General features: G+C 45.9%; 1 long non-coding RNA gene across 1 annotated transcript; it reads left to right on the top strand.

Annotated features, from left to right (window-relative positions):
* The first annotated feature begins 557 nt into the window (after positions 1–557).
* On the top strand, positions 558–19327 carry LOC146507647 (uncharacterized). Its single transcript, XR_014877039.1, has 3 exons — positions 558–1289; positions 1662–1890; positions 19054–19327. It is a non-coding gene; the product is annotated as an uncharacterized LOC146507647 (long non-coding RNA).
* The last annotated feature ends 6770 nt before the right edge of the window (positions 19328–26097 follow it).

The raw sequence follows: 26097 nt of genomic DNA, 5'->3' as shown, positions 1-26097 counted from the left end.
GTAAAAAATGTTTGGAATCATATATGATTTTCGTTCCACTTCTCACGTGTACACTACTTTGTATTGGTCTTTCGCGTGGAATTCCAATAAAATAGATTCATGTTTGTGGCTGTAATGTGACAAAATGTGGAAAAGTTCAAGGGGGCCGAATACTTTCTTATCCTTTTAAATTGCTCCTCCTCATTGATGCTGCTCCTCTTAGGCAGCGTCTTGTTGGGGTTAAGCCCCATTAGTTGCAGGGTGGGGGCAACCGTGGCTCAGTGGGTTGGGAAGCTCATCTTGTAACCGGTAGGTTACCAGTTTGAACCCGAGCTCTGTCTGTCTTAGTTGTTGTGTGGACAGGACACTTCACTTACTGGTGTTGGTCAGAGGGGCCGATGGCAGCCTCGCTTCTTTCAGTCTACCCCAGGGCAGCTGTGGCTACAACTGTAACTTTCCCCACCAGTGTGTGAGAGTGAATGAATAGTGGAATTGTAAAGTGCTTTGAGGGTCTTTCAAGCGCTATATAAATGCAATCCATTATTATTATTATTAAGTGTGCCTATGCCAAGAGGGAAAAGGTACACATACAGTAAGTTATATAATTTTGTGCGGCTGGATCTGGAATGGTGTGCTATGACTTTTGGTGTTTATGACTTTTATAGTTTTTTAAATATTTAGATTTTAGTGCAAATTTTGGCCCATTTCTAGGCCCATGAGAAAGATTCAACTTTTGGCCCCATAGAAACAGATTTCAAACTTCATTTGTGGTGTGTTGGCTCTCTCTAGTGGTATGTCGGGAGTGGTACGGCCTGTGTACCTGTATTTGGATTACCGTAATGACGAGAATATCAACGGCGCGCACAGCGTCGCTGCTTTCAGAAACCATTGGAAGTTTTACGGTTGCGCGAACCATTGAATAGTTACGGTAACCGTAAGGGTGTATGCTTGGTGGAACCAGTGTTGCCAACTTAGCGACTTTGTCGCTATATTTAGCGAGTTTTCAGACCCACTAGCGACTTTTTTTCTAAAAAAAGACGCTAAAAAAAGACGTGAAAGACATTACAAAAAACAATAATTGCTAAAAGAAATTTAATTTGTAGTTCTAAATAAATTCTAAATGCATTTAGGACGTTTTTTGCTCACTTTATGTCTCGTCCATGATGTTATTTCTCTCTCCAGCAGCGTAGGTTACAATTACATTAGCATGACCAATTATGCAAATTAGGTGATGACGTCATTTAGCGACTTCTAGCGACTTTTAGGACAACCAATAGCGATTTTCCTTACTGAGGAGTTGGCAACACTGGGTGGAACACTCCATATCCTACAATTCATAGCACGCCTCTACCGAGTGAAACAATGGCGGCGGCCACCTCGTTTTTATATTCCTCTTATTCGTTTCTAGGTCACAAAATAAACTTTTAAGATATTTTCAGGCGAGAATGTAGGTGTGTAAACTTCAAATATCTGCTCGTTTAATCCAGAAATCCCATATTAGCAACAGTTTTCTCACGATGTTGCTGCTAGCCGGCTAGCTAGCTAGCGCTGCTAGTAAGCTAGATAGCTAGCGAAAAGGCTAGCTAGCTACCTTGATCCAAAATCATAATCGCTCTTTTAGTAACGGTATAAACAGTGAAAGGTGGTTGTCCAGATGCTAGTCGATGTGGAAAAAATAACAGTTTGGTGGTGGCTAACGCGGAGCTACAACAGAAGGCAGCTAGCCACCGGTGTATGACAGAAAGGGCATGTGGGGAAAGAGGCATGCGGGGAAAGAGACATACGAGGCGGCGAGGCGGCCGCCGATCGACCGGTGGTGGCTAACGCAGAGCTCAATCATGGATCAGGGAAACCGAAGGCAGGAGAAGCAGGCGGCTGCCAGTCGGGAGCGTGAGGTGAACTAAATTTCAGGTAAGAAGTTAAGAACTGGGTCAGATATAAACCGAGTTTAGGTGTAGTTTATTTTCGTTGTGCTGACTTTTTACAATCAATTACAATAACTCGTACTGCGTGCTAGCTAGCACAACGGAGTTTCTATACAGCTGTGTGCGCTAAGTTACTGATGTTGAACTTTATGACAGCCTCCCCTGTCATTCTCTTGCCTGTTGCAACTTCAATCATGAAATTGATCAATGATCGGCTTTTGTCTCTTGTTTGTTTATTGCGCTAAACAACAGCAGCACGTTTAAGCTTGATCAGCTGTTGTTAGAATTCTTTTGATTTTAATTTCTAGTATCAGCTGATGTTTGCTGGAGACACAGCTGAAAAAAGGGCTGGTCCAAACCAGGAGATGTCCTTACTGAATCATCAGAGCTGAACTGGTGATGGAGAAACAGGTTTACCTTTTAGGTGACATGAATGAGTTGAAGGGAAGTTATTAACTGTTTCTGAGAGACAAATAACACCAAGCTCCTTTTTCTGTGTAGCTGACAGCTGGTAACTGTGCAGGGGCGGATCTAGCAAAGCTTTTGCCAGGGGGCCAGGTAAGGCATTAACAGGGAAAGGGGGGCACAAAGATATACTTTTTTTTTCTTACTCTCATATAAAATATTTAGCTATTATTAAATAGTTATCTGAATCTTACAACCAAAGTTTGTATAACAATACATAAGATTGGCTGTAGACAATTGTTAATCATTCAGAACACTGTGTAAAAATAACAAAAAGTGAATGCAAAAGTGCATAAATATTTATTTTACATGTTTGATGTGTGTGGCGGGACATGGTCTGCAGTGCCGCTGCAGGGGAGGTGGACCCACCTGAGCGGCATCTGCAATCACGCCTCTCAGGCGTAAAGTCTGTGCTCTCTCGGCTGGTTTTTTTTGGTGTGTGTTGGGCTGTGAGATGAAAAGCTACAGCCGGCTGTGTGGGTACAGCAACCATGTGTGAAAAGTGGTCAATAAAGTAATACTACAAAGGGACTTCTGCTCATGAACCTCTGCGCACAGCATCTGCAAATCGGGGCTGTACGAAGCCCCCTCATCTTTACACAAAACTGTAAGCTGTCATCTGTGAGGCGCGCCCGGTGTTTGTTTTTACCATAGTTCATGGTGGATTCAATTCAATTTCAATTCAATTCAATTTTATTTATATAGCGCCAAATCACAACAAATGTCGCCTCAAGGCGCTTCATAGATACAGAGAAAAGCCCAACAATCATATGACCCCCTATGAGCAAGCACTTTGGCGACAGTGGGAAGGAAAAACTCCCTTTTAACAGGAAGAAACCTCCGGCAGAACCAGGCTCAGGGAGGGGAGCCTGGAGAATGGCTGCTCTGCTGAGTTTTGCTCTCTGTAGCTGTATGAATGCCAAACTACACTGATTAGCAGCGGCATAGGCACACTTAAAATTTTTTCTGAAATTTTCGCTTTCTAGTTATTATTATTATTATTATTATTATTATTATTAGGTTAGTTGCGAAGCCCGGATCAACTCTGTGGCTTGCCGAAACCCAGCCTGTCCTGGCAGTTAGCCTCGCTGCCTGTAGGTGGAGCCCGGCTCGGCCTGCCTGTGAGCTTCGTTGGTTGGTGGTTGAGCTTGGTGGAGCCAGGCGATTATCCTCGCTGGCTGGTGTTGGTGTCTGGCATTTCCTGTCAGCTAGCCTTGCTGTCTAGTGCTCCCATTTGCTGTGAGGGCTTCAGTTTTGGCATAACTGAATCGTTTACTCAAAGCTGGTATCATTGAACAAATTGATGCATCACTATGGGTATTCCCAATTGTTGTGACAGTTGGGAAAACTGGCGGAATAAGGCTGTGTGCGGACCTCCGTGAACCAAACAAACCTGTGATTACTGATTGCTACCCTTTACCACATGTAGATGAATTGTTTGCCAGCTTACAAGGTGCAAGGATTTTTTCTACAATTGATCTTGCAAATGCACACTATCTGCTGCCTCCGCATGAAGATAGCAGAGATTTGACAGCATTCATTAAACATGATGGACTCTTCAGATTCTGCAGATTATGGACTGATCTCTGCCCCCTCACCTTTTCGGAAAATGATGGCTGAAATCTTTAAAGACCTCCCAGGTGTCCAAAACTACCCGGATGACCTTATTGTCTACAGTAAAAGAACATATTGTGAAGTTCAGATGCACAAGCCAGCTGTGAAGAAGTGAAAAAAACTCTGTTAAATAATGCTCCACTGGCACTGTTTGATCCTGCCTTGTGTGTAGAGATCACAACACACAAGGTGCTGTACTTGCTCAAGTGCAACCTGATAGCACAGAAAAACCTGTGGCGTTTGCTTTCCGCACATTGTTTGCCACAGAACAAAAGTACTCTACTGTTGAAAAAGAAGCTCTCATATTTTACACTGCGGACAGACCGCCTCGCCTTCAAATTATTCACAAAATAAAGAAACGTTTTTCTTTAGGTGAGAAAGATAACTTATAACCCACTGCGAGTGCACGTAAAGCTGAGAAACATATTGTGTTGGTAAAATAAGGTGTTTTAGTACAACTTCATAAAGATAGCTGTAATTATTAAAAGAAGATACAGACAACCATATTTCTGCATGAATACTATAGAATTCAGTATACCTGTTGTTTGCAACCGGTATTTGCAGCTGTTTGACATAAAGTCTTATGTCTAAATTATTCACAAAATAAAGAAGCTTGTTTCTTTAGGCGAGAAAGAAAACTTATAACCTACTGCGCAATGTCTTGGTGAAATAAAGTGTTTTGGTACAACTTCATAAAGATAGCTGTAAGTGTAAAAAGAAGACACAGACAACAGTATTTATGGCTGAATCTTATACAATTCAACATATCCATTATGGGAAAACAGGTTTTGCAGCTGTTTACAGCTATCCTTATGAAGTTGTACAAAAACGTTTTATTTCGCCAGACAACGCAATTCTTACTGTTACATACATTTGAATGGAGTTCTTGCCCAAAACCAAGTTTAGGTTTTCATTTTGTGCATAACTTGAAAATCTTCAATTAAACAGCTACAAAACCTGTTTGGACAACATGGAGATATTGAATTCTATAAGATTCAGCCATAAATATCCTTGTCTGAGTCTTCTTTCAATAGTTACAGCTATCTATGGAGTTGAACAAAAATGCTTTATTTTGCCCAAAGACATGGCGATGCTTACATGCATTTGAATGGCGCTTTTGCTCAAAACAGAGTATAGTTTTTCATTTTTGTGAATAACTTGAAAATCTTAGCTCAAACAGCTGCAAAACCTGCTTGCACAACATGAGGATGTTGAATTCTGTAAGATTAAGCCATAAATATGCTTGCCTGAGTCTTCTTTGAATAGTTACAGCTATCTTTATCGTTGTGGTTACGGTGTAACCTTGGTTCTCTTAGTGAGAAACTATCTCTCCACACCGTTACATATTCCATATGTATAGGGTATGAATCCCCTTGGTCGTGGCATGTGGATACTTCTTTAAGACACCCCGACTCGCTCAGCCACGCCCCACAGCTCATGTATAAAACAGCTGTGCAGACGTTTGATCAGAACGCGTCTCCGAGTGGCCTGACAGTGGAGAGATAGTCTCTCACTAAGAGAACCAAGGTTACACCATAACCGTACATTCTCTAGCTATCTCTCCACACTGTTACATATTCCATGTGTACAGGGTAACTCTGTAAGACACCCCGCGAGGAGACAGTGCAACCGAACAGCCAAGAGTAAAGGTGCCTGGAGACAATGACAACGCACCAATAGACACACCACCCTGTTCAGGGCTTCGCAGACGCGAAGGCTGAGCCAGGGGGTGGAGGCAGCAGTCTGCAGACGCCAGACTGACCCGAACCGGTCATGCAGGACGCAGGACCGCAAGTGATCGGCCACTCAAGGTTAGCCCGGAAACCGCAAGACAGATCGCCAGGGAGCGCAGCACCCCAAGCTGCCAAGTAGCATCCCGCTGGTCGCATAGGCCTACGACATGCGGGCAATGCCAGACAGAGAGTTGGCGCTACAGGCTGGAGGACTCTCACTCGCCACAGAGAGGTCCAACTAGCATGTAAGCTGGCGAAGTGGGCAACACGCCAGTGGGACACAACCAGCAACTGCAGGTCAAGCTCAGCCACGCCCCACAGCTCATGTATAAAACAGCTGTGCAGACGTTTGATCAGAACGCGTCTCCGAGTGGCCTGACAGTGGAGAGATAGTCTCTCACTAAGAGAACCAAGGTTACACCATAACCGTACATTCTCTAGCTATCTCTCCACACTGTTACATATTCCATGTGTACAGGGTAACTCTGTAAGACACCCCGCGAGGAGACAGTGCAACCGAACAGCCAAGAGTAAAGGTGCCTGGAGACAATGACAACGCACCAATAGACACACCACCCTGTTCAGGGCTTCGCAGACGCGAAGGCTGAGCCAGGGGGTGGAGGCAGCAGTCTGCAGACGCCAGACTGACCCGAACCGGTCATGCAGGACGCAGGACCGCAAGTGATCGGCCACTCAAGGTTAGCCCGGAAACCGCAAGACAGATCGCCAGGGAGCGCAGCACCCCAAGCTGCCAAGTAGCATCCCGCTGGTCGCATAGGCCTACGACATGCGGGCAATGCCAGACAGAGAGTTGGCGCTACAGGCTGGAGGACTCTCACTCGCCACAGAGAGGTCCAACTAGCATGTAAGCTGGCGAAGTGGGCAACACGCCAGTGGGACACAACCAGCAACTGCAGGTCAAGCTAGGGATCTGACCTGTCCATCCTCTAAGCAGAAGCCGCCCCGTGCTGTCGACAGACAGGGAGGGAGTGGCAGACTAGCCTGCTGGAGTGGAGGTGCTGAGCAAGGCGATGACCTGAAGGTCCACCCCCAGCACCGTTACCACATGCTTGTCCGCCTTAAGAGTGAACTTGGAAACAAGACACTCGAGGTCAGATAAATGGTAAATGGCCTGTATTTGTATAGCGCTTTTATTTAGTCCCTATGGACCCCAAAGCGAATTCACACACTGGTGATGGGATGCACTGACAGAGGCGAGGCTGCTGGACACTGGCACCACCAGGCCTTCTGACCACCACCAGTAGGCAACGGGTGAAGTGTCTTGCCCAAGGACACAACGACCGAGACTGTCAGAGCTGGGGCTCGAACCAGCAACCTTCCGATTACAAGACAAACTGCCAACTCTTGAGCCACGATCTGGCATATAGGCCAGCAAACCACAGGCAATACGGCAGGGGAACACAGCTGGCAGCTGCAGTGAAGCTGCTGAATCAGAGGGCCAAGCCAGGGACGCTACTGGCTGGCTGACGTATCAGACACAGCGAGGTCCGACTGGCGTGTATGCCTGCGTTCAGGCAATATGCCAGGGGGAACACAGCCCGCAGCAGCAGTACAATTGCAAAGATGAAGGGCCAAGGCAGGGATGTGACCTGAAGGGTCCATCCACACAGCCACGGAGCCGCCCAGCCGTCCGCAGACAGGGGGGCTGGCGGTCTAGCCCACTGAAGGCCAAGCGGGGACTTAACCCGAAGGTCTGCGCCAGGGCTGAGTGGTCGCTAGCGCTGTCCGCAGACAGGGGAGCAGCAAGAGTGAACTTCGAGAACGAGACACTCGTGCACAGCGCTGCAGGCTGGAGAACACTCACTTGCCGGCTGAAGAATCAGACACAGCAAGGTCCGGCTGGCATGTAAACCAGCGAATGTGGGAAATACGCAAGGAGAACACAGCCAGGAGCTGCAGGGCCACACGCTAACCAGGAAGTGCTAACAGGAAACCGGCATTAGCCGCAACCTGAATTCCCCTTTCACTCTTTATTAGCTTCTGTGTCACAGTTCTGACAGGTGAAAGCGTGTGCTTGGAACTCTGACACATTTCCCCAATGTAGTGGAGCTACGAGTGGAGCCCTGCTGGCTGCGTTATCCTGCGAGCTGTGGGCAACACCCCAGACAGGCTAACCGGCTAGAATGCTACTCGCAGGCCGGCTAACGTTTAGCCAGCACAAATCGTAGCTTAATTCCCCTTTCCACTGTTCATTCCCCAGTGTTAAGCAGGCCAACAGTGAACGCTTGGAATGTTGAAGCCATATCCCCTCTGTGTTCACATACATCGCAGCTCAGCTGAAGCCGCTGTGTTTGTTCACCATAGCCGAGCTACTTGCTAGCCGGCAGCCACAAGCGTGGTCCGACTGGCGCATAAGCCTATTTTTCAAGGCGATAAGCCGGGGAAGGGAGACCAACCAAGGGGAAAGCTAAGGGCCAGCTAAGGGGAACCAAGCTAAGGGATACCAGGGCATACCAGGGAAATACCGGGGGATACCAGGGAATACCAGGGGAGAGGCAGCGCCCACGGAGGATGCTGAAACACGCTCCTGACGGATGCACATACATACAGCACTCTCAAGGCAAAGCACTCACACACACAAGTGGAGATCAAATGATCACTGGTGTCGCATCTGCACAGCTGTTTTATGCGTGAGCCGTGGGGCGTGGCCGGGTGAGCCGGAGTGTTTTAAAGAAGTATCAACATGCCACGACCAAGGGGGGTCATACCCCATACATATGGAATATGTAACGGTGTGGAGAGATAGTCTTGATATGCTAAAGAACAAACAGTAGGAACTGGGGATGCTGAATCTATAAGATTCGGCCATAAATATGCTTGTCTGAGTGTTTTTTCAATAGTAACAACTATCTTTATGAAGTTGTACAAAAATGCCGTATTTCGCCCTGAGGAGGCAATTTTTACTATTAAATGCATTTGAATGGTGTTCTTGCTCAAAACAGAGTATAGTTTTTCATTTTGTGAATGACTTGATCAAAACAGGTGCAAAACCTGTTTGCACAACATGGGGATGTTGAATTCTCTAAGATTAAGCCATAAATATTGTAGCGTCCCTCCGACAGAAGACAGAGACGATCGGTGTTCCGGTTACCGGTGTTTATTAAGAATAGTAACACAGGCTACTGTGGGCCGTAGCCAATGCCAAAACAACAGGGAAAAACGCACTCTCCAGAATCAAAACAAACCCTCAACTCTCTCTGCTTTTTTCCGCACACACCCAACATTCTCTAACACCCGCCCCCCAAACATTCTCAGCCAACCACACACATGCTCTCCTCCAGACTCTCTGTCATTGGTAGCTGATCTGATTGACAGACCAACCGGCCTCTAGACTACTACACATTCAAGGACACTCAGTAAATCTCCATGCTGCCTGTCAATAGAAAATTGTACTTAGTAGTCAGTATAATCTTTTAATTATATAAGTTTGCATATGGTAGTGATAGGATGTGTGATCCTTAATAGTCTGCAAAGATTTTGTGTGCATTCCAAAGTGCTCTGGCATTCACACCCACACTCTGGGAGTATGGGAGAGGTCGTCCCTTGTCTTATTGTTTTATGGTAGGATAAACGTAGCTATGTCAAGTTTTAGTCTAAGTGCTTAGATGAACTGTTGGACTTCCATACCAGCAGATTTAGGGAAGTCTGTTATGGGGTCACACTCTGACTCCACACCTACACACACACACACACACACATCCACATTCCAAGGTATACACATCCACATTCCAGTGTAAGGAACAAACACCCACTGATGTATTAATAAAGACCAGGGCAGTCTCAGAGCTGCGAGTCTCTGATCCCTCACTCTTGTGCGAGCGCTCTGGTGACTGCCCTTGCTAGCAAGAAAACCTGTGTGTTTCTCATCTCTGATTCTCTGCTGAAGAAGTGTTTTAGAATACATCTCTTGACACTGCCGGTGTGGTCCAACTATGTCATAAGTGAGTGGCAATTCTGAACACAAAACACTAGTAACACAATATTCAATTCATCCATCCATCCATCCATCTTCATCCGCTTTATCCGAGGCCGGGTCGCGGGGGCAGCAGCTTAAGCAGAGAGGCCCAGACCTCCCTCTCCCCAGCCACCTCCTCCAGCTTATCCGGGGGAACACCAAGGCGTTCCCAGGCCAGCTGAGAGATATAATCTCTCCAGCGTGTCCTGGGTCTGCCCCGGGGCCTCCTCCCGGTGGGACATGCCCGGAACACCCCACCCAGAAGGCGCCCAGTGGGCAACCTTGTCAGATGCCCGAACCACCTCAGCTGGCTCCTTTCGATGTGGAGCAGCAGCAGCTCTACTCTGAGCCCCTCCCAGATGGCGGAACTTCTCACCCTATCTCTAAGGGAGAGGCCAGCCACCCTTTGGAGGAAGCTCATTTCTGCCACTTGTATCCGCGATCTCGTGCTTTCGGTCACTACCCACAGCTCGTGGCCATAGGTGAGGGTAGGGACGTAGATTGACCTGTAAATTGAGAGCTTCACTTTTACACTCAGCTCCCTCTTCACCACAACAGACCGGTGCAGCGTCCGCATTACTGCAGCTGCAGCCCCAATCCGTCTGTCGATCTCCGGCTCCCTTCTCCCATCACTCGCGAACAAGACCCCAAGATACTTGAACTCCTCCACTTGGGGCAGGAACTCATCCCTGACCCGGAGTGGGCACTCCACCCTTTTTCGGCTGAGAACCATGGCCTCAGATTTGGAGGTGCTGATCCTCATTCCCACTGCTTCACACTCGGCTGCGAACCGTTCCAGTGCGAGCTGGAGGCCCTCACCCGATGAAGACAACAGAACCACATCATCAGCAAAAATCAGAGATGAGATTCTGAGGCCACCAAAGCGAAAGCCCTCCGCCACTTGGCTGCGCCTAGAAATCCTGTCCATAAAAATTATGAACAGAACTGGTGACAAAGGGCAGCCCCGGCGGAGCCCATCACCCACCGGGAACGAGTCCGACTTATTGCCGGCAATGCGAACCAAGCTCTTGCAACGGTTGTATAGGGATCGAATGGCCCGTAGCAATAGGCCAGACACCCCATACTCCCGCAACACCTCCCACAGGACACCCCGAGGGACACAGTCGAATGCCTTCTCCAAGTCCACAAAACACATGTAGACTGGTTGGGCAAACTCCCATGCACCCTCAAGTATCCTCGAGAGGATAAAGAGCTGGTCCAGTGTTCCGCGACCATGACGAAAACCACATTGTTCCTCCTGAATCCGAGGTTCGACTAGCGGACGAACTCTCCTTTCCAGCACCCTGGCATAGACTTTCCCAGGGAGGCTGAGGAGTGTGATCCCCCTGTAATTGGAACACACCCTCCGGTCCCCCTTGTTAAAGATGGGGACCACCACCCTGGTCTGCCAGTCCACGGGTACTGCCCCTGATCTCCACGCAACATTGCAGAGGCGTGTCAACCAGGACAGCCCTACAACGTCCAGAGCCTTCAGAAACTCGGGGCGGACCTCATCAACACCAGGGGCTCTGCCACCAAGGAGTTGTTTAACTGCCTCAGTGACCTCGCCCCCGGAAATTGGCAGGTCATTCCCCTAGTCCCCAGACTCTGCTTCCTCCTCGGAAGACGTGTCAGTGGGATTAAGGAGGTCCTCGAAGTATTCCTTCCACCGCCTGACAATTTTCTCAGTCGACGTCAGCAGAGCTCCGCCAGCACTATACATAGTGCAGGTAGATCACCGCTTTCCCCTCCTGAGACGCCTGACGGTTTGCCAGAATCTCTTCGAGGCAGTCCGAAAGTCTTTTTCCATGGCCTCTCCGAACTCCTCCCACACCCGAGTTTTTGTTTCAGCCACTGCCTGAGCCGCATTCCGCTTGGCCTGTCGATACCTGTCGGCTGCCTCCGGAGTCCCACAGGCTAACCAAACCCGATAGGACTCCTTCTTCAGCCTGGTGGCTCCCTTCACCTCTGGTGTCCACCATTTGGTTCGGGGATTACCACCACGGCAGGCACCAACCACCTTGCGGCCGCAGCTCAATGCAGCAGCTTCGGCAATGGAGACACTGAACATGGTCCATTCGGACTCAATGTCCCCAGTCTCCCTCGGAATGCTGTTGAAGTACTGGAGAAATATGCTCTCTCTTTGTAGTCCCTGTCAGTACTCTTGCTGCAGCATTTTGGATTAACTGAAGGCTTTTCAGGGAGATTTTAGGACATCCTGATACCCGGGTGTCCAGAACATATGGTCGCAGGTCTGGTGATACGATTACAAAATCAATCATCAACCTACGGCCTAGAGTGTCCTGGTGCCACGTGCACTTATGGACACTCTCATGTTCGAACAAGGTGTTCATTATGGCCAGACTGTGATTTGCACAGAAGTCCAATAACAAAGCACCGCACAGGTTCAGATCAGGGAGGCCATTCCTCCCAATCACGCCCTTCCAGGTCTCGCTGTCATTACCCACGTGAGCATTGAAGTCTCCCAGCAGGACAACAGAGTCTCCAGGTGGAGCACCTTCCAGCACCCCCCTGAGACAGAGTCCAGCCCCTCTCCAGGAGACTGGTTCCAGAGCCCAAGCCATGCGTAGAGGTGAGCCCGATTATATCTAGCCGGTACCTCTCAACCTCACACACTAACTCAGGCTCCTTCCCCACCAGAGAGGTGACATTCCATGTCCGTATTTCCAGTCTTGGCAGCTGGGGGTCAGTCCGCCAGGGCCTCTGCTCCTGGCCGGCACACAATGCACCCGACCCCTATGGCGCCTCCTGCGAGTGGTGGGCCTGCGGGAGGATGGGCCCATGTCTCTTCTTCGGGCTGTGCCCGGCCGGGCCCCATTGACTAAGGCCCAGCCACCAGACGCTCGCCCTCGGGCACCCTCCCCGGGCAGGGTAAACTGTTCCCTTGATGTTCTCTTCATAAGGGTCTTCTGAATCGCTCTATGTCTGGTCCCTCACCCAGGACCAATTTGCCATGGGAGACCCTACCAGGGGGAAAAGCCCCCAGACAACATAGCCCCTGGGATCCCTGGGACACACAAACCCCTCCACCACGATAAGGTAGTGATTCACGGAGAGAAATATTCAATTCAATTCAATATTATTTATATACCGCCAAATCACAAAACAGTTGCCTCAAGGCGCTTTATATTGCACAGTAGATCGTACAATAATAGATACAGAAAAAAACCCAACATATGACACCCTATGAGCAAGCACTTTGGCGACAGTGGGAAGGAAAACCTCCCTTTTAACAGGAAGAAACCTCCGGCAGAACCAGGCTCAGGGAGGGGCGGCCATCTGCTGCGACTGGTTGGGGTGAGAGAAGGAAGACAGGATAAAAGACATGCTGTGGAAGAGAGACAGAGATTAATAACATATATGATTCAATGCAGAGAGGTCTATTAACACATAGTGAGTGAGAAAGGTGACTGGAAAGGAAAAACTCAATGCATCATGGGAATCCCCCGGCAGCCTACGTCTATTGCAGCATAACTAAGGGAGGATTCAGGGTCACCTGGTCCAGCCCTAACTATATGCTTTAGCAAAAAGAAAAGTTTTAAACCTAATCTTAGAAGTAGAGATAGTGTCTGTCCCCCGAATCCAAACTGGAAGCTGGTTCCACAGAAGAGGGGCCTGAAAACTGAAGGCTCTCCCTCCCATTCTACTTGTAAATACTCTAGGAACAACAAGTAAGCCTGCATTGCGAGAGCGAAGTGCTCTAATAGGGTGATATGGTCCTATAAGGTCATTAAGATAAGATGGGGCCTGATTATTTAAGACCTTGTATGTGAGGAGCAGGATTTTGAATTCAATTCTGGATTTAACAGGAAGCCAATGAAGGGAAGCCAGTACTGGAGAAATATGCTCTCTCTTTGTAGTCCCTGTCAGTACTCTTGCTGCAGCATTTTGGATTAACTGAAGGCTTTTCAGGGAGATTTTAGGACATCCTGATAATAATGAATGATAATGAATAATGAATAATGAATTACAGTTGTCCAGCCTGGAAGTAATAAATGCATGAACTAGTTTTTCAGCTCTCACTCTGAGACAAGATATTTCTAATTTTAGAGCTGTTGCGCAATTGGAAGAAAGCAGTCTTACATATTTGTTTAATATGTGCATTGAAGGACATGTCTTGGTAAAGAAATGACTCCAAGGTTCTTCACAGTGTTACTGGAGGCCAAGGTAATGCCATCCACAGTAAGAATCTGGTTAGATACCATATTTCTAAGATTTTCAGGGCCAAGTACAATAACCTCAGTTTTATCTGAATTAAGAAGCAGAAAGTTAGCAGCCATCCAGGTCTTTATGTCTTTAAGACATTCCTGCAGTTTAACTAATTGGTGTGTGTTATCTGGCTTCATGGACAGATAGAGTCGGGTGTCATCTGCATAGCAATGAAAATGTATACTATGTCTTCTAATGATACTGCCTAAGGGAAGGATGAATAATGTAAACAGAATCGGTCCTAGCACTGAACCCTGTGGAACACGATAATTGACCTTAGTGTGTGAAGAGGACTCTCCATTTACATGCACAAATTGGAGTCTATTATATAAATATGATACAAACCACTGCAGCGCAGTCCCTGTACTTCCTACAGCGTGCACTAATCGCACTAATAGAATATTATGGTCAACAGTATCGAATGCTACACTAAGGTCTAGCAGGACAAGCAGTGGACAGTGTTATCCACTGTCCACTGTCAGAGGCCATAAGAAGATTATTTGTAACTTTAACTAAAGCTGTTTCTGTGCTGTGATGAGCTCTGAAACCTGACTGAAACTCTACAAATAAGCCATTCCTCTGCAGATGATCTGTTAGCTTTTTGACAACTACTCTTTCAATGATTTTTGATATGAAAGGAAGGTTGGAGATTGGCCTATAATTAGCTAAGCCAGCTGGGTCTAGAGATGGCTTTTTGAGTAAAGGTTTAACTACAGCCAGCTTGAAGGCCTGTGGTACATAGCCGATTATTAGAGATAATAGCAGGACTTCTTTGAGCAGTTTTGTAGGAATGGGGTCCAAAAGACACGTTGATGGTTTGGAGGAAGTAGTCAACTAACTTGTAACCCAGTGCGTTACACTACCCTGACCCCTCAAAGTCCCTCGCCCACGAGGACAGATAAAGGGCATCTGCCTTTTTTTCCTCTCGGGGTTGCACACCCAGACCAGTTCCCCGACGTCAAAATGTCGGCCTGTGGAATGGACGTCGTAGTTCCTCTTCTGCCGCACCGCCGCACTTATCAGTTTCCTCCTAACAAAGTTATGAGCAGACTCCATGCAATCCTGGAGCTTCCTCGCATCGTCACGACCTGGTTGATCCCCATCAGCATCGGAGGGGCATCCCATCATCATCCGTTGGACTCCGTTGGAGTCCGGATCTCCCTGGCCAACATCAAGAGGGCAGAGGAGCACGAAGTGGAGTCTTGGACTGCCGAACGATATGCCATGAGGACCAGGGGAACATGAGGGTCCCACTCAGGTTGATGTTTAGCCGTCACTAGCGCCAGTTGCTCTGCCAGTGTTTGCATTTAAATCTCTCAACGAGTTCACACTCTGTGGGTAGAGGGGTGTTGTAGGGGTCTTATGGGAGCCTAGTTTCTCGCACATGGCCGCAAACACACGGGACTCAAATAACTGCCCTGGTCCGTGTGGATTACTTCAGGCACTCCAAATCTGCTGAACATCCCCTCCACCAAAGCATCCACAATCGTCTCGGCCTCTTGGTCAAGTAAACTGTATGCCTCTGGCCACTTTGTGAAATAGTCCATAGCTGTGAGGATTGGTGACGCCAAAGTGGCCAGACCCTGGGGATCCATGCACTGCGCGAAGCACCATCTCTTGCAAGGCCCGCGGGACCACCAACTGCCACCTCATTTCACCTGTAGCTGGTTCCTTCCAGCCCCTTTGCAGCACTCCATTGTACCGCCGCAAGGTATTAAACATGGACCAGAGTCCCTTTGTGCCCTGTGACAGCATGGCGATTTCTTCCCATTGGGGTTGTTGCTGTTGCTCAATCCACCCAAGCACTGGTTTGATGTCAGCATCCTCCTCCTGTTGAATCCTCCACTCTGTTGCACCCACAGCAACTAGCCTCTGACTGGATGGTCGTTCCTTTACCCCCGTCACAGCACACTTTACATCGGGCACCAATTGGTCCTCCTCCTGAGCTTCCTTCCTCTCACAGTAGTGGCATCCATCATGGGCACAGGGTCTGTGAGAAAGTGCATCTGCATTTCTGTGCTGGGCCCCAGGTCTGTGTACACCCTCAAAATCATAAGCCTGCAGCTCCTCAATCCAGCGTGCTAGCTGTCCTTCTGGCTACCGCGTCTGGCGAGTTTGACTCGCGATTAAAACCACGCGCGTCAGTTTTTGTGTTGCATTTTGTGTATACGCGTGTATCGCATCAACTGCTCAAGTTGGAAAAATCTGATCTCCAGCATCAATTCGCTCCGCGACAACCAATCACGGGCCTGGTGACCTGGCTCTAAAGGGGCAGATCCAGCCAAAGCCCTTCATTCAATATGGAGGAAAGGATAATCAACGCCGTAGCAAACAACCCAGAGCTGTACGACACCAGCTGCTTTCTTTACCGAGACAGGAATATAAAGGACTGAGCTTGGAGGAAGATATGTGAAGAGATCGGGCAACCTGGTAAGTTCATTCATTTCTCTTTTGAAATCTTTGACTGACCCGGGGAAGCCGCACAAAAGTTAGCAAGCCACTGCTATTTTCCCACTAATGCACAAATACCGTTCTGCTTTTATGCATGTTGTCTTATAGGAATATATTTTGTTTATTAATGTAACACCCCACCCGTGATATGGAGTCTAAATCCACTTACCTCAGTTTGGACCCCTAGGCGGGGTGTTAGGTTCGTTACAGCCTAGATACCACAAATGGTTCTGGTATAGACAGGAATCAGGGAAACTATCAGTAAACCTTTGCCTGCAAGTTAGACTTAACCAGTAGTAAAAGAATCAACCCCAGACAACTCTTTAACACAAACCAAACGTTTACTGAATGTAAGGGCCGGAAAAGTAATGTACAACACACCCTTTTCTTAACTCAACTCAAATGATATCCAGCTCCATAAACAAATGAAACATGCTGTGTAAATGAAATAATTCCCTTTGAAATTATGTTAAACAACACAACTTATGTTATCACCTCTTGGTAAGTGACTCACTAATATACACTCGAAAATATGCTATATAAATCCACTAGATACACAATATTCACACATGGGCCCCACACACACTCACATTCACACGTGTTGCAGGCCTGTTTGCTGCTCATGGCGGACAATGGAGAAAAATCCTCTTCTCCCCAGTAAGAGCACAAAAGTCCAACTTACAGTTCAGTTGCTCAGTAGGTTGCCGTTCACCAGTCCCAAACTAAATCCACTCTCCGCTCTCCCTGCGGACACAATGCTGTCTCTGCTACAGCGCGTTAGCCAGTCACTGTCCAGCTCTCCGACAGTCCATCGCGGCTGCCTCTGTGGCGCAGCCAAGCAGTCCGGGCTAGCCTTTAGCCTCGGCGGTCGTAGCTGGAAACACAATTTTTCACGATGGTGCGACCGTTAAAACAAAAAGTCACTTCACCCACACTCTGTTGCGAAGCTCTCACACGGTTAACTTTCTAGTCATACACTCTTTTGTTCTAGTTAACCTCAGTAAAACTAGCTGAGTCTCTTACTTTGGTTCAGCTAACCTTGTGCATCTCTCCATGCCGTTCTCTTCTCCTCCTCCATTGCAACAGATACACAGGTCCCGTTCTATGCTACCTTCACGGGCCTCCAGAAAACTAGAACTCTGAACAATATTTTAACTCTCTTCAGAGTTACATACCATAAAATAATACTTTATGATTAACATAACAGTTTCATTGCTCTAATTACCTGTATTTATCTTGTGACATATTACAGGGCAAATTACATTCAGGGTACAGTTACATCACATAAAATTAACTCTGAACAGTGAACCTTATATTACTGTGGCGTTTAAGTCCATGGGAATTATGAGAATTGTCAGATTATATTATTATTTTATGCCATGTTAGACCCCTAATTAAAGATTGTGAATTATTATGTAGTTTTAGTTTGCATTATGCTCCTGAATTAGAAGAAGGTGATAACTATTACATTTGGTAAACTGATTTGCATTACATTAGACTGCTGATTTATTGTGAATGAATGATATTGTTTTATGATGCATTATACTGCTGAGTTATAAGAAATACTGTTTGCAGAAAGTCATCGCCTTATTTGTCTGGTTAGAAGAGAACAGAGCATACTGCCTCATCTCAGCAGGAGCAGATAAACAGGGAGCCAAGGTCGTAGCTTAGGCGCTGTGTGTGAGAAAGAATGTGAATGTTTAGGCTTTTATGATTAGGTGGGGGCCACTAGAGGCTATAAGAGTTTGATCAAGGCTCCACCATTTTGAGATCTGATGCTGTCTGCTGTATGGTGTCCATCTCCCACGCGTGTGTTCATTAAATCATCGTTTGACTTGACCCGGCCGGACCAGTGTGGTTATTTTTGGTTTTCCTCTTGTATCCATCTCCAATATTTGAATCCGTAACAGTATCTACTCCCAAATTCCCATCCGGGCTACATTAATAAACAGTACACAGTGGTCCCGCTGTTCATCCGTCACTGCCTCGCTTTTTCGCTGATTTTTTTATTGCACCGTACGGCATTGCATTCTGCAGGCTGATTGACAAATCTCCTCCGTGCTGCGTCTCCTGCGCTTGCCAAATTTATCATGTTTGGTTTTGATAACCATCACGTCCAATAGAAAAACAGCACAAAAACACCCATAACTATGACCTTTTTTTTCGCGCGAAAATGGCAGGCAGATGAAGACAAAACGCGACATATTACTTTTACGTTTTGCAATCTACAAAGGTTTGCACTTTGAGAATCAACTTGTGAGAACTGTGACTAATGTTCATGTGTGTGGGAAAAAAAGTGTATAAAGTGCGTGGCGAGGGGCTAGTTATTCTGAGAACCCCTGCTCCAATAAATGAGGAACCACTGTATATACTTTCTCTATGATTACTGTATTCAACCTGTTAACATTTAATATTGTCTTGATAGAACCAACAGATTCTGCAACAGAGCATCCCCTGTTGCTTCTCCTGGCTCCCCAGTCCTTGAGCTCCTGCTGCTGCACCCACAGGTATGCAATTGTAGCATCACATGTACAGCAAGCACTGATAGCTTTTTACTCGGTGGGATTCCCTTATGATCACCTTTACTAAATATCTACAACCAATCTGATTATATCCTGGGTTTTTTTCAATGTTGAAATTAAAATCTTGTAGCAGCCTTCTCATTTCTATCCGCCCACAGAGGAGGACAGCTCTGACGCAGATGAGGGACGGGTCCCGGGACGGTCCATCGGCGGTGGAGCTGGCCATCCTGGTGTACCTGAAGAGGCCACACCAGTCTCCAATGGAGTATTTCCTCCTCAGCCTTGTTCCTGTTCTGGAGGGCAGCTGGGTCCTTTTTATTCCTGTCTCTCTGTAAATAGTTACATTTTATATATTTGTGTTTTATGTTTTTCTGTTTGAGAATCTTAATATTATTTCAAATTTTTATAATGACTAATGTCTCAGTTCTACTACACAGCAAATGTTGGCACACAACTTGACAACGTGTTTTGTCTTAACTTTAACATATCATAATTTGATTGGTAGCAACTTTTACCACTACAGTGTGCCAATCACTCATAATTCCTAGACATGTCAATCAGGTAGGAATGAAGTAAGACATTAATAGAAATAAAGAGTTGAATGTTGACATGTAGCCCTTTCCTTGCTTAAATCATTGTTAATATTTTTGAAAAATTAACCCGTGATAAGACATAGCATATCAAGATAGAATATGCTAGATAGAACCATATAACTAAAGATGAACCAAACTGTTCACAATTTTATCTGGCTCTCAGTTTTAAGAAAGGCTGGTAACCCCTGTTATAGAGTCTGACAGCTGCGGGGATTATATACAAATATTCAACTATACCAGAATTAAACCAGGTCTAAATAAAAAAAAAAGGAGTGAGTATCACTACAAAGATTAACCCACAGTTTGATATCAGCAAACACCGAGAGCCTACATTTATATGACACCACAGCCACACTGATAACAGCATAAATCAAATTATATCGGGACTTGATGAGACCTTTTGAGTATCACTAGAAATATTATAAACAGTCGTCTCCATACCACAGTTTGCTATCAGTAAACACCGACAGGATTCACTGTTAGCATACCACATCCATGTTAGCAGTGTATAAACGATAGTTTAGCATATATTAGCACAGGTATCAATAAAGGACTACAGTATTAAACACTTTTACTAACCGCATGCAGATTGACAGGCGCTCTGCAGGTGGGATTGAGCGCCTGTAGTTGGTGTCTAGGCGGGCGATGCGTGGACCAACGCGGGACAGCAGGTCCTCAAACTGCGTAAGGGAAAGATGGTGGTACCACTGAAAGCCGCGGTTGTCCAGGCGCAGCTCCTGGAGCAAATGGTGAAACTCACCAAACTGCTCACGCCTCTGGAGGACCTGATGGACCCAGGTACGGCGAGGACGTCCTTAATGCCACTGCTCTGCTCTCCACAGTAAATAGAGAAGGGAGACTCTCTCTTCAAATGCTAGCTCGACAGCTGCCATCTTGCAAAGATACCATCTGGCACGACTTCCTCCCACATTTACGGTTCACGCGCGATTGATTTGTGTTGGACACGCGTCGAGGTGCGAATGTGCTCCCGTCAAATTAGGGGCGTCTGGCGCGTTTTCGTTCGCGTCTATTGCGTTCGGTGTGAACACACCGTAAAAAGAGCCGGAAATCCCATCACTAGAGCACTCGGCTGTCGGGGAAACTTGTTTTGTAAAGTCAGTTTAGCTCATCCGTGCAGGTGAATGACTTTAGCCTGATTAAAGAAATCAAGAGAAAAGCACCGGGCTGCTCAGTCACTGACTAACTACCATTACTGTACTGTAGTATTAGTACTTTAGTATTATACTGTAAGAGCATCAGGCTTCAGCTCCTGTGCAGAGCCGATCATTAAATATGTGCAAACAGCAGCATGTTTTCAGTCTCTTGCCACATCTGAAAAGACAGTAACACCAAATTTTTAAAAAAGAAGCTTGCACTTAAGTACCATATTTTTCGGACCATAAGGCACACGGGATTATAAGGCGCACTGTCCACAAACGGGTCTGTTTTCATACATACGGCGCACCGGATTATAAAGTGCATTAAATGAAACAAAACTGTTCTCTTGCTTCCTCCACTTCCGTACCATTGATTAATTAATGTTGAATTCTCTGGTAGCTGCTCTATAAACACTGGAACAACAGTATATGTTGTTCAGTATATGTATATGCATAACATTATATGCATATACACACCACTCAGGAAAAGGGCAAAGCCCACCATCAGAACTATCAACACCTTTTCACACACACACAATTAACCCCCGTGTTCCCCAAGACTCCCGTGTGTGTCTCCCCGCTGTCGTGACTCTGCACACCCTGTGCGTGCTGTCCTTCCTTTCCACGCTCCTCCTGGGGGAAAACAATGGAAGCAGCCGTTAGACACTGACCCCTGCGGGCAAACACGATCAGTATTTCCTGGACTAACACACTGACTTGGAAGTCTAACTCAATGATCCCGCGTCGGTGGGAACTCCAAGACTCTCCTAAGTACCTCCCCCGATGAGCCCTGATCAGCAGCAGGTGTGTGGCTTTGGGTGTGGCCAGCAGTGCTGGTCAAGTTACTTGAAAAAAGTAATCAGTAATTACTGATTACTTCCCCCAAAAAGTAATCCCGTTACTTTACTGATTACTTATTTTCAAAAGTAATTAATTACTTAGTTACTTTTTAAAAACACGATTTACAACCTGAGTAGGTGATAAAGCGATAGATCTGTCAGCCCAATTCTACTTTTTCTGCATAATACATCATACAAAATGTAATCAAATGGAAAAGTCTTTTAAACTTGTTTTATCAGTTTTAATCTTTTAACTTTATGCATCAAGTAAAAATGCAATTATATGCAACATTCTCTGACTTGAAGAAATTAGTTTAACATTTAAACCTATTTTCTGCACATTCCAGCACATAAAATAAAATATTTTTTGTGTTTACACTCAGTCTTTCAAATAGATGCAAGTAAAACACAGCAGAAAATAAATAAAATCAAAGACTAGCGGTCCTGTTGCTCTGGTGCAGGTGTGCCGCAGCGGTCAGTTGAACAATCCGCGAGTTTCTCTGTAAATTTCCCATTACGTCATTGCACACTCGGAGCTTGTTTAGGGTTTTTTTCGCTGTAAAAAGAAGTTTTCTTCCCACGCACAACGGACGCTAATGTTTTTGTCACTTTTTATGGAATCAAACTCAAAGTAAACGCTGCACGCTCATACTCTCTCCCGCACTCGATATATGATCCATTGTTGATCTGCACACAGCTGTTGCCACGAACGTCGCACTCGCTTACGTCACTGTCATGAGACATTCTTGCAAAAAAAATCACGCTTTTAGTAACGCAATAACACAGCGTTCCTACGGGAAAGTAACGGTAACGGTTACTTTACTCGTTACTTGAAAAAAGTAATCAGGCAGTCCCCTAGCAGGGCCACACCCACCAGCCCTGAAGGCGCCTTTAAACAAGAGTTCAGACACACCTGCACCCATACACACACACACACACACACACACACTCATATCTACAAACATGGAGAAGAGGGGCAGCAACACCAAAAATACATATAATATAACAAGTCCACAACTGCTCAGGGATCCTGGGTCGCTCAGACCCAGGACCCTGAAATAATCAGAGAAAAGCAGCTGGCCCTGACAGAATACCTGGGAGAGTTCTCCACCAGCTGGCTCCTGTGTTCACTAGACTATTCAACCTCTCCCTCACTGCCTGAAATCAGCAACAATAGTCCCAGAGATCATCCTCTCTGTCACTCAGCACTGACTCACCACAGGGATGTGTGCTGAGTCCTCTCCTATACACCATTCACACCAGTGACTGCATCTCCACACATCCCTGGTATGGTATCGCTTCCTGTTCCTGCTCAAACACAGTGGTGTTTCTGAGTAGCCTATTTGCTTAGCAGTTTAATTAACAACTTTTAAATACATTCTTTTTTCACAGTATAATCTTCACGTGCTTCATCCGAAGCACACTTTCTGTGTACTCACTACCTAATTTATAGTATTCACTCACTGTCTCTGTACTGTTTCGCTAGCTTAGCTCGTAGCCGACCCGTTAGCACCATGGCTACTTCACCTGTCCCTTCTGCACTTTCTTGCTCATTGTGTCAGATGTTTAGTTACTCCTCGGCCTCCTTTAGCAGTAATGATATCTGTAACAAATGTAGCATATTTGCAGCTCTGGAGGCCAGGATTACTGAATTGGAGACTCGGCTTTGCACCCTGCTCTCACCCTTAGCTAGCCAGGCCCCTGTAGCTGGTGCAGCCGAAGATAGCGTAGGCCCCGCTAGCTGTTCCCCGGCAGACCCCAAGCAGCTGGGGAAAGGCTGGGTAACGGTGAGAAGGAAGCGTAGTCCTAAACAGAAGCCCCAGGTACACCACCAACCCGTTCATGTGTCTAACCGTTTTTCCCCACTCGGTGACACACCCGCCGGGGGTCAAACTCTGGTAATTGGTGACTCTGTTCTCAGACATGTGAAGCTAGAGACACCGGCAACCATAGTCAATTGTCTTCCAGGGGCCAGAGCAGGCGACATTGAAGGAAATTTAAAACTGCTGGCTAAGGGTAAACGTAAATTCAATAAAATCATAATTCACGTCGGCAGTAATGACACCCGGTTACGCCAATCGGAGGTCACTAAAATCAATATTGAATCGGTGTGTAACTTTGCCAAAACAATGTCGGACTCTGTAGTTTTCTCTGGTCCCCTCCCCAATCAGACCAGGAGTGACATGTTTAGCCGCATGTTCTCCTTAAATTGCTGGCTGTCTGAGTGGTGTCCCAGAAACGATGTGGGCTTCATAGATAATTGGCAAACCTTCTGGAGGAAACCTGGTCTTGTTAGGAGAGATGGCATCCATCCCACTTTGGATGGAGCAGCTCTCATTTCTAGAAATATCGACAAATTTATTAAACCCCTCAAAACATGACTATCCAGAGTTGGGACCAGGAAGCAGAGTTGCAGTCTTACACGCCTCTCTGCAGCTTCTCTCCTCCTGCTACCCCCCCAAAAACCCATCTCCATAGAGACTGTGTCTGCTTCCAAAAAGACAAAAAACAAACTAAAAACCAGCAACAAACAACTTAAACAATCACAAAGAAAGAACAATACAGTATCCACATCTGAACCAAAGAGTAAAACAGTGAAATGTGGATTATTAAATATTAGGTCTCTCTCCTCCAAGTCTCTGTTAGTACATGACTTAATAATTGATCAACAAATTGATTTACTCTGCCTTACAGAAACCTGGTTGCAGCAGGATGATTATGTTAGTTTAAATGAATCAACACCCCCGAGTCATTCTAACTACCAGAAATCTCGAAGCACAGGTCGAGGGGGCGGTGTGGCAGCAATTTTTCACACCAGTCTATTAATTAATGAAAGACCAAGACAGACTTTTAATTCATTTGAAAGCCTGATGCTTAGCATTGTCCACCCCAGCTGTGAAACTCAGAAACCAGTCTTACTTGTTATCATCTATCGTCCACCTGGGCCTTACACAGAGTTTCTGTCTGATTTCTCAGACTTTATATCTAATTTAGTTCTGAGCTCAGATAAAATAATTATTGTGGGTGATTTTAACATCCATGTAGATGCTAAAAATGACAGCCTCAACATGGCATTTAATCTGTTGTTAGACTCAATTGGTTTCTCTCAAAATGTAAAAGAACCCACCCACCACTTTAATCACACTCTAGATCTTGTTTTAACATATGGCATAGAAACTGAACATTTAACAGTGTTTCCTGAAAACCCTCTCCTGTCTGATCATTTCTTGATAACATTTACATTTACAATAATTGATTACGCAGCAGTGGAGAGTGGACTTTATCAAAGTAGATGTCTTTCTGAAAGCGCTGTAACTAAGTTTAAGAATATAATCCAGCCACTGTTATCATCGTCAATGCCCTGTACCAACACAGAGCAGAGCAGCTATCTGAACGCTACCCCAACAGAGGTCGATTATCTTGTTAATAATTTCACCTCCTCACTACGTACGACTCTGGATACTGTAGCTCCAGTGAAAACTAAGGTCTCTAATCAGAAGTACCTGACCCCGTGGTATAATTCTCAAACACGTACCCTAAAGCAGATGACTCGTAATCTGGAGAGGAAATGGCGTGTCACAGATTTAGAGGATCATCATTTAGCCTGGAGAAATAGTTTGTTGCTTTATAAGAAAGCCCTCCGCAAAGCCAGAACAGCTTACTACTCATCACTGATTGAAGAAAATAAGAACAACCCCAGGTTTCTCTTCAGCACTGTAGCCAGGCTGACAAAAAGTCAGAGCTCTGTTGAGCCAACCATCCCTTTAACGTTAACTAGTGATGACTTCATGAACTTCTTCACAAATAAAATTTTTATCATTAGAGAAAAAATTACCAATAATCATCCCACAGATGTAATATTATCTACAGCTACTCTTAGTTCCATTGATGTTAAGTTAGACTCTTTTTTTCCAATCGATCTTTCTGAGTTAACTTCAATAATTACTTCCTCCAAACCATCAACGTGTCTTTTAGACCCCATTCCTACAAAACTGCTCAAAGAAGTCCTGCCATTGATTAATTCTTCGATCTTATATATGATCAACCTATCTCTAATAATCGGCTATGTACCACAGGCCTTCAAGGTGGCTGCAGTTAAACCTTTACTCAAAAAGCCATCTCTAGACCCAGCAGTCTTAGCTAATTATAGGCCAATCTCCAACCTTCCTTTCATATCAAAAATCCTTGAAAGAGTAGTTGTCAAACAGCTAACAGATCATCTGCAGAGGAATGGTTTATTTGAAGAGTTTCAGTCAGGTTTCAGAGTTCATCACAGCACAGAAACAGCTTTATTGAAGGTTACAAATGATCTTCTTATGGCCTCTGACAGTGGACTCATCTCTGTGCTTGTCCTTCTTGACCTTAGTGCAGCATTCGATACTGTTGACCATAATATTCTATTAGAGCGATTAGAACATGCTGTAGGTATTACAGGTATTGCACTGCAGTGGTTTGTATCATATCTATCTAATAGACTCCAATTTGTGCATGTAAATGGAGAGTCCTCTTCACACACTGAGGTTAATTATGGAGTTCCACAGGGCTCGGTGCTAGGACCAATTCTGTTTACATTATACATGCTTCCCCTAGGCAGCATCATTAGAAGACATAGC

The sequence above is a fragment of the Neolamprologus multifasciatus genome, chromosome 11, assembly GCF_963576455.1.
Source record: "Neolamprologus multifasciatus chromosome 11, fNeoMul1.2, whole genome shotgun sequence".
Lineage (NCBI taxonomy): Eukaryota > Metazoa > Chordata > Actinopteri > Cichliformes > Cichlidae > Neolamprologus > Neolamprologus multifasciatus.
Note: the sequence above shows the minus strand (reverse complement) of the source record. Positions and strands in the feature narration are given on the sequence as shown.